We start from the raw sequence: 7,817 nt of genomic DNA on the forward strand, positions 1-7,817 counted from the left end.
ATAGATACAAGAGATGTGTTTGGATGGCAGAGGGTTTTTCCTGAGAGGACCCCAGAGGTACCCGAGGATATGCCGCACCCTTAAAACATGGATGACTCCTAATAGCTTGCATATGAGCTGTTACATAACATGTCTTTCCTCAGGGATCAAACCATGACGTGCCAGCAGAAAAATTATAAATTCATGGAGGGTGAAACCTTTCACATGTTCTCTCCAAACTTTTACACAATTCGGGGTGAACTGAGGACACTGCGAGAGACTTCCAAGATGGCGATTTCTAGGCTTCTTTAACGCGTTTTCCTTACGGGGCTTGATGTTTGTTAATTATATCTTGGGATAACTTTTACTGGGACTGGCCTGGAATCATCTGGGCACAAAACTGAAATACCAGCCTTGTAGGAATTTGGCACAAATTCTGCCAAAAACACTGAAGCGTGAACCACACCTATCTTTAAATCACTGTGCAATGACAAGAAGATATTTGAGAAAAATGAACATGGTTGCATGAAACAGGATGTAAAAGCTCAACAAAGCTAACGATGAGTCATAGAAAGAAAAAGTACAAGATGTAGCTTTACTCAGAAGTAAAGTAAAGGTCTATAATTGTAATGTCTGCCAGCTATCAAACTGAGCAAATCACTCAGCCTTGGTGAAGTTTTGAGTTTCTTTTGTTTAGTCTATCACATTACAAGTAAGAAAAACTTCTGTCAGTCTCTCCGCCTCGGTGACCGTCCCAACTTGTCTGTTAGATTTAAGCTTTTTTGTCAACAATGTGTCTTATTGTGCCAACATAACTGGCTCGTATGAACACGAGCAGGCCTTAATTTACTTAGTCCCCTCTTCCAAAACATGCATGCTTAAGTTCTTCCTTTGGACACTTCACTTTTTTTTTTTTTTACCGGTACATCAAGTCCAAAATAACTAACCGTTCTCATCATTAAGCCAACCAAACCAAAACTGTGCTGCCAACAAAGACTGCGAGCGATGCTGTCATTGTTAAGGTGTGGGAAATACCTTGTCTTGGAAGTGATGGAATACTTTGTAATCGGAAGAAAAAATGGAATTCCCCATGCTTTCTTAAGTTACTTTTACTTTTGCTACTTGTCCTTCGGGATACTGTGCAGCAGCTGTTGAGTGCATTTTATTGTTTGTAACAATCATAATAATGTATAACATTTGTGCAGCGTGTAATACAAGCAAACTGAGTCAAACATCTCAGGTTTCTTTGCTGATATAGGATCGTGCTGCCAGTATTAATAATTTAGTGTGCAGGAAGTTTCTGTGCATCCAAAATTGTGACTGGATGGTAAACACAAAAAGAGGGCAAGATAACAGAAACAGATACCTAAAATTTCATTAAAGCTAGTAACTTTTTGATTTCAGTTGGATTACAATGTTTGACAGATGTGTGTCACTGCCAAAGCAGTGCGATTGCTAACCATGAGGGTATAATACAGAAACTGAAGCAAAGACTACAGATACTCTGACTGACTGCCAGTCGATGGTGTGAGTCTACATGTGCACATGACTTTACTACTGTGTTAAAAATGTCAAAGGTGCAAAACCGAAATAACATAACCATTTTTGTTGCTTATGCTCATGCAGATATGGAGCAGAATAAAACCACAAACACCAAAGATGGCGATAAACGAAGATTCAAACATCACCAACCCAGCAGAGCGAATCCATGTTGATAAGTTAGTCTGCACGGTCAAAGTAAATACATACATTGTCCTGCAAGAGACATGCAGAAATAAATGGTGCACAAGAGGGAACTAGTTAATCTATCACTCTACCCATTAACTCACTGTAAAAGCATGCACATCAGGAAATAGACACATTAAAATTGAAAGTACAGTTACGCTCTTGTAAACACTCTTTGCTTTTTCATAAATGTAAATATTCTGTTTGTTAAGCAGTTAGTGGGATGTATATGTACAGAACTGATCTCCAATGACAAACCCACCATGGGGCCCAAAGAGTGTATAAAAGTTGATACAACCTCCGACCCTAAAGTCAATGTGAAAGTGCCAGGAGTGACCAGTTGAGGCGACTCTTCTGGTTGCAAAATGAAGTCAGTTTGTATACAAATCTGTCACGAACCTCCTTATGATCTCAGTAAACACTCTCCTAATGAGTTCATGATCTCAATTACCAATTTAACTCAACATGAGGCTCTATTCGTACATTATGCTGTAGGTTGTAGCTACCCTGTAAAGAACGGGTCATGTCCGTATCAGCACGCAGTGTCTTCAGTTTCTCATCCAGATCCAACTCTTTACTTGTTCACTATTTAGTTGTACACAAAATGCTAAGGAGCCGCTTGCTTAGTTTTTCTTTACTTTCAACTTTCTTCTTCACAAGGGGTCGCCATAGAAGAAGCGCCATGTGTTTTTACACCAGCTCCCCCACCTGATGCAATCTCCAGGAATTAGGTGAATGTGTTAACCATCACACTATTGGGCTCTCTTTATTTCGGTAAGGTTTGTAAAAAAAATGAACAGATTAGCTACGCATTTGCAACAATATTGATACAAACAGTGCCATCCTCAAGTATCACGGGTGCAGATAGGCAGGCACACAGCCCCTCCCCTCACTAGCAGCTGAACACATGAACAATTCACAGCACTAAACAGCTCTTTCTGGGGTACTTCGAAAGGTCAGTAAAGCTCTGTTTCAAAAACACTTGGGTATTTTACTGTAACTTGGCTGTTGCACAGGTTAACACCAGCTGTTTAACCATTAGCAATTACCCAATAGCCACATTAGCCATCTGTTAGTATTATACAAAACTGACTAGCAGCTATGTATAATAATAAAACAATAATGTAAATGTTGGAGACAGGCAGCAATCAAACCTCAACACTCCTACCTATCAGTAATGTCTACAGACAGCATTAATTTACCAAAAACAAAAAATGTTTGTGTTGAAAATATGTTACGTTTCTTTTGAAGTCCAGAAAAATCTACCAGCTAGAATTTAGCATCTAGACAGAAACAGCAGCAGCCTACTTTACCAACTCTATTTGAGTAACGTCAACAAAAAACATGGTGCCAAGTCACAAGAAACACAGCACTACCTCAAACCAGATAAAAAATATTCTCACACTTTACACTTAACGTTACTATATATTATTTTTTCATTACATCAGACAACTAAAAAGTGTGCTATGATGTTACTGGGGTTTTTTTTGTTTACGACCTTAATTTTTTGTTCTCAGTTTACCCTGTTATCATCTTGAAAACAGTACTGAGAATCAAGTGTTTTCCTGTGAAGGAAAGCTTTTGTTACAGAAAAAGCTATTGTTTAGTGGACTATTGTTATTCTGTCTGCAGAGAAAGTGGCAGAGAAAGCTACATGTTCATGGTAAATTACTAGGATGGTAATAAACAATGACCAGATCGGTTTCCTTTTTAAATATAACCCTAAAACACCTCATTTATATGAAATAACAATATCATATTTTTTGTTAACTTGAAAACTGGTATCATGACTGGTCCACCATATACAACACTGTTTGTCTCGCGCTCAGATCTGATTATTTCTAAGTTATCAAACTTTTATCCACAAAGATATCTGCAAAGTTACATTATTGCCATTATATACATATCGATAAAGGACCAATATCGCTAATCTCGGAAGTATGTGATGTAACATTGAAGATCCCGTGCACTTACGTCAGACCACAATGTCGCCTGCGGTTCTCGTTTTGAGGACATCTGTTTACAAAATCACAATGTGTGTGATGACTTCATTGAAAGATCAAGAAGAAATCCCCCTTCACTTTAACGCTAGTCAAGAGTTGGGGGGTAAATCACTAATGCTATATCCTCTGAGGTGATGGAAACACGGTTGTGTGTGTGTGTGTGGCTGTGTGTGTGTGCTGATCTCGCTCACATGGCATAACAACTGACAGCGACGACCACAGGTGACAGACAGACAGCGGGGGGATTATTTAGTCTGCAGCACCTGTGTTTACTGCCATCACTCATTCAGCTCACGTCAGTAGTCCGCTGGAGTAATAGCTGCGTATTAACACACCGTAGGACGTGTCTGCGGACTGTCATGTATGGGGTACACCCCAAAAGTGCCGCTATTAGAGCGCACACTTCAATGAACAAATTGTAAAAGTCTCAGGTCTAGTAGAGAAAAAACTGATGTCGTGGCTATAGACAAAAAACCGCGTATTTCTATGTAACTGAACCCCGGTGCTTATAAACTTCGACTGGCACCGTGTAGCAGTCAACGTTTGACTTTCAATGCGCTTTGCTTACCTTTTGGGACCAGGCCGTTAGATCCACTCAGACTAGATACCCAACTTCTCGAGCCTGGTGATGTGGTGCGGTGTTGGCGGAGTTGCCCTTCTCCACGACACCGCAACTTTTTAACAGCTACGCGTCCCACAGCCTCGGAGCTGTGCGCCGAGTCATTATTTCCTAGAAGAGCTGTGTGGTTTTGTTTGCGAAAGGCATTAAAACATGTTGACACGCAAGAAGCGGTCCGGCTGTGGTCCTCTGCGGGTGTCGATGTAATCAGCTGTCATCACATTAGCCACGAGAAGAGCCGAGCTGCTCTGCGCCTCTCCTCTCCATGCTTACACACTTTCAACGCCACCCACTTTTCCCGAACAGACCCGCGGCTGGCTCGGCTGATGCCTGACTGAAAAGATTTGAGCAACCTGGCTACTTTTACTCTAGCTTTATATGAAGTTTTTCAAAAGTAGTGTTAGAAGAGTATGTATGTGTGCACTGTTATTTATTCAAAAATGAATAGATTAGTATATACGTGATAACTACTGGGGCCTGTTTCAGTGCAGAAGCCCATTAGCTTACGTTATGCTATCGCATACACATCTTGATATTTTTACTCCTAAAATCAGCTAAAGTAGCTTGGCATGACTCATATTTCAAATATTTATAATTTAGCAGCCCCTAGGTTAATCCACTGTATAAAGCAACCTTAGAAACTTGGCTTAAAATGGTGCTTTTAGGCCAAGTTTCTTGTGATTGGTTACTCTTCCAAAACAGAAGGTTTAAACAGTACATGGGTGCAGCTGGTTATTCGCTGTCTTTGACATCATATAGGAGAAAAAAATTGCAGGAAACTCAATGTTTGAGGAGCCTGAATATTCTAACTTCATGATCCGAAATTTGGGGCCTTTTTATCATTTGCATCCAGTATTGTATTTTATTACTCTCTATATGTCTCTAGATCACTGAAAATTACTTCGACCTGGGCCATTTTTACATATGACACATTATTATTAGACAAGAACAGAGAGCATCCAGTTTTGTTCTGTTTTTTCAGTTATCAGTCAACTGGCTGATTACAGTTTTTCAAATGTAATCCACTAGAGTGGCTCTCTAAATTTTAAAATCTTTAATTCTGTTTAATTTCAGGGTCTTCTTGGACTAGCATAGTCAATATTTTTGTAAACCATGTATCCAAACGTTAGAATTTGCTGCTTAACCTAGTCATTTTAATCAGCTTTAATAATACAGTCACATGTTGCTTGTAGAAGCCCTTTGAGAGACAGAACAAACCCGTTTACAAGCAGGGAATAAATATATACCAATGCTTTCTCGGTTCTTCAGTCTCATTTCACCACAGGTCAGCACTCGTTTGTACTGTGACGTTGACCCAAACCAAAAAAAAAAAGTGTTCACAGCAGTTTTAGGAAGTAACATCATCCCCAAGTTTGGAACTTGTGAGTTTCCGTCTTTCTTTATTTGGTGACCGCACAAGTCATTTGACTGAAATTAATCCTGACTGTTGAGATTTTTTTCTTTAATGTGGTAAGTGTTTTGGGACTAGAAGTAAATGTAAAGAAGAAGAATTTAGTTTAATACAGCTTTCTGACACCCAGCAGGAAGGTGTCACTAGTATCCTCTTATGTGGCTGTCTTCTCAAACTGCAGCTCTTTCATTTGGAGTCATTAGGACGCTGAAATCTTTTTTTAGAGACAGAAAATCATAGTGGCCGCATGAGCAATTATATGTTGGGTAGATCTTTTCGCAGCCATGGTGTTGTGGTGTGAAATCAGTTTTTGCTGCCTCTGCAGTAATAACAGCTTCCTCATATGTGATCTTGTATATGCAGAACAATGGGAGGAAACAGTCAGTTGGATGCTTTAGCTTTGAGCAGAGGACACGGAAAAGGAAAAGATACAGGACCGGACACACTGTCGCCTACATTGAAATGGACTTAAACCAGCATAAACAGAAATGCTTACAGTTTTTGTTTATGCTGGTTTATTAAAAAGCACTATCACTGTGTTGGAACCCCTTTTGTGATCAGCATTGCTTTCATTTTTCATGGCAAAGATTCAACAAAATGTTTTGGAAAATTCTTCAGAGATTTTGGTTCATATTGATGTGATAGCATCACACGGTTGCTGTATGTGTGTCGGCTGCACATCCATGATGTGAATCTCCCATACACCACATCCCAAATGTGCTCTTTTGGCCTGAGATCTGGTGAGTACGCTGAACTCACTTTCTTCTTGCCATATTTTGTTTCTTGTCTTATTCAAGAAACCAGTTTGATCATACAGGAATGGACATCATCATCAACAATACTCAGGTGGACTGTGTTGTTTAAACAATGCTCATTTGGTGCTAATGGATCCAAAGCATACCAGAAAAATATCCCCAACACCATTACACCACTACCAGCAGCCTAAACTGTTGATACAAGACAGGATGGATCCATGCTTCCATGATGTTTACCTCAAGAATCATCACGTCAGACCAACTGTGGTGAGAAAATTTGCATCTTATCCTCATTGTCCTGTTCTTAGCCCACAGGAGTGGATGCCTATAGTTTTCTGCTGCTGTAGGCCATCTGGCCTTCTGCAAACCTTCTTTTGTAATGACTTGTAATTTGAGTTACTGTTGCCTTTCTATCAGGTCAAAGCAGTCTGGCCATAGTCCTCTGACATTAAATTAAATTCAACTTTTTAAAATCCAGTTTTATTTATATAATGCCAAATCCCAACAACAGTTGCCTCAAGGCACTTTATATTGTAAGGTAAAGACCCTATGATAAGACAAAGAAAATGGAGAAAAACAAAGAAAACCCCTATGACCCCCAGGAGCAAGTGCTTTGGTGACAGTGGGAAGAAAAAACTCCCTTTTAACAGGAAGAAACCTCCAGCAGAACCAGGCTCAGGGAGGGGCAGCCATCTGCTGCGACCAGTTGGGGGTGAGCAGATGAAAATAGGACAAAGGCATGCTGTGGAAGAGAGCCAGAGATGAATAATAACTAATAATTTAATGCAGAGAAGTGTATACAGATATAGTGAGTAAAAAAGGTGACTGAAGAAGAAACACTCAATGCATCATGGGAATGCAGCAGCCTACACCTATCGCAGCATAACTAAGGAAGGACAGGGTCACCTGATCCAACCATAACTATATGCAAGCCTAATCTTAAAGAGTGTCTGTCTGCTGAATCCAAACTAGAAGCTGATTCCACAAAAGATGGCCTGAAAGCTGAAGGCTCTGCCTCCCATTGTACTTTTAAACACTCTCGGAACCACAAGTAAGCCTGCAGTCTGAAAGTGAAGAGCTCTAATGGGGTGATACCGTACTATCATGTCATTAAGATAAGATAGCATCTGACTATTCAAGACCTTGTATGTGAGGAACAGGATTTTAAATTAAATTCTGAATTTAACAGGAAGCCAATATGAGAGAAAAGCTTTCTGTCTTTTAATCTCTGTCAGTACTCTGTTAAATCACCTTTCAGCTGGTTGTGCTATCTACATGCATAAATGCACAGAGTTGCTGCCATGTGATTAGCTGATGGATTGACT

The 7,817-nt window shown here is 39.9% G+C and overlaps 1 protein-coding gene across 3 annotated transcripts in view; it reads right to left on the bottom strand.

Annotated features, from left to right (window-relative positions):
• The window catches only part of dnmbp (dynamin binding protein), a 48,505-nt gene extending 43,923 nt beyond the window's left edge, over positions 1–4,582 (bottom strand). For all 3 annotated transcript variants that reach the window (XM_085284632.1, XM_085284631.1, XM_085284629.1), the window contains exon 1: positions 4,276–4,582. The gene's annotated coding sequence lies outside the window, so the exon portion shown is untranslated. The remainder of the gene's footprint in view (positions 1–4,275) is intronic.
• Between the last annotated feature and the right edge of the window lie 3,235 nt (positions 4,583–7,817).

The sequence above is a fragment of the Mchenga conophoros genome, linkage group LG8 (assembly GCF_057382185.1).
Source record: "Mchenga conophoros isolate Kocher_MC1m ecotype Shallow Benthic linkage group LG8, M_conophoros_male_GT1.1, whole genome shotgun sequence".
NCBI lineage: Eukaryota > Metazoa > Chordata > Actinopteri > Cichliformes > Cichlidae > Mchenga > Mchenga conophoros.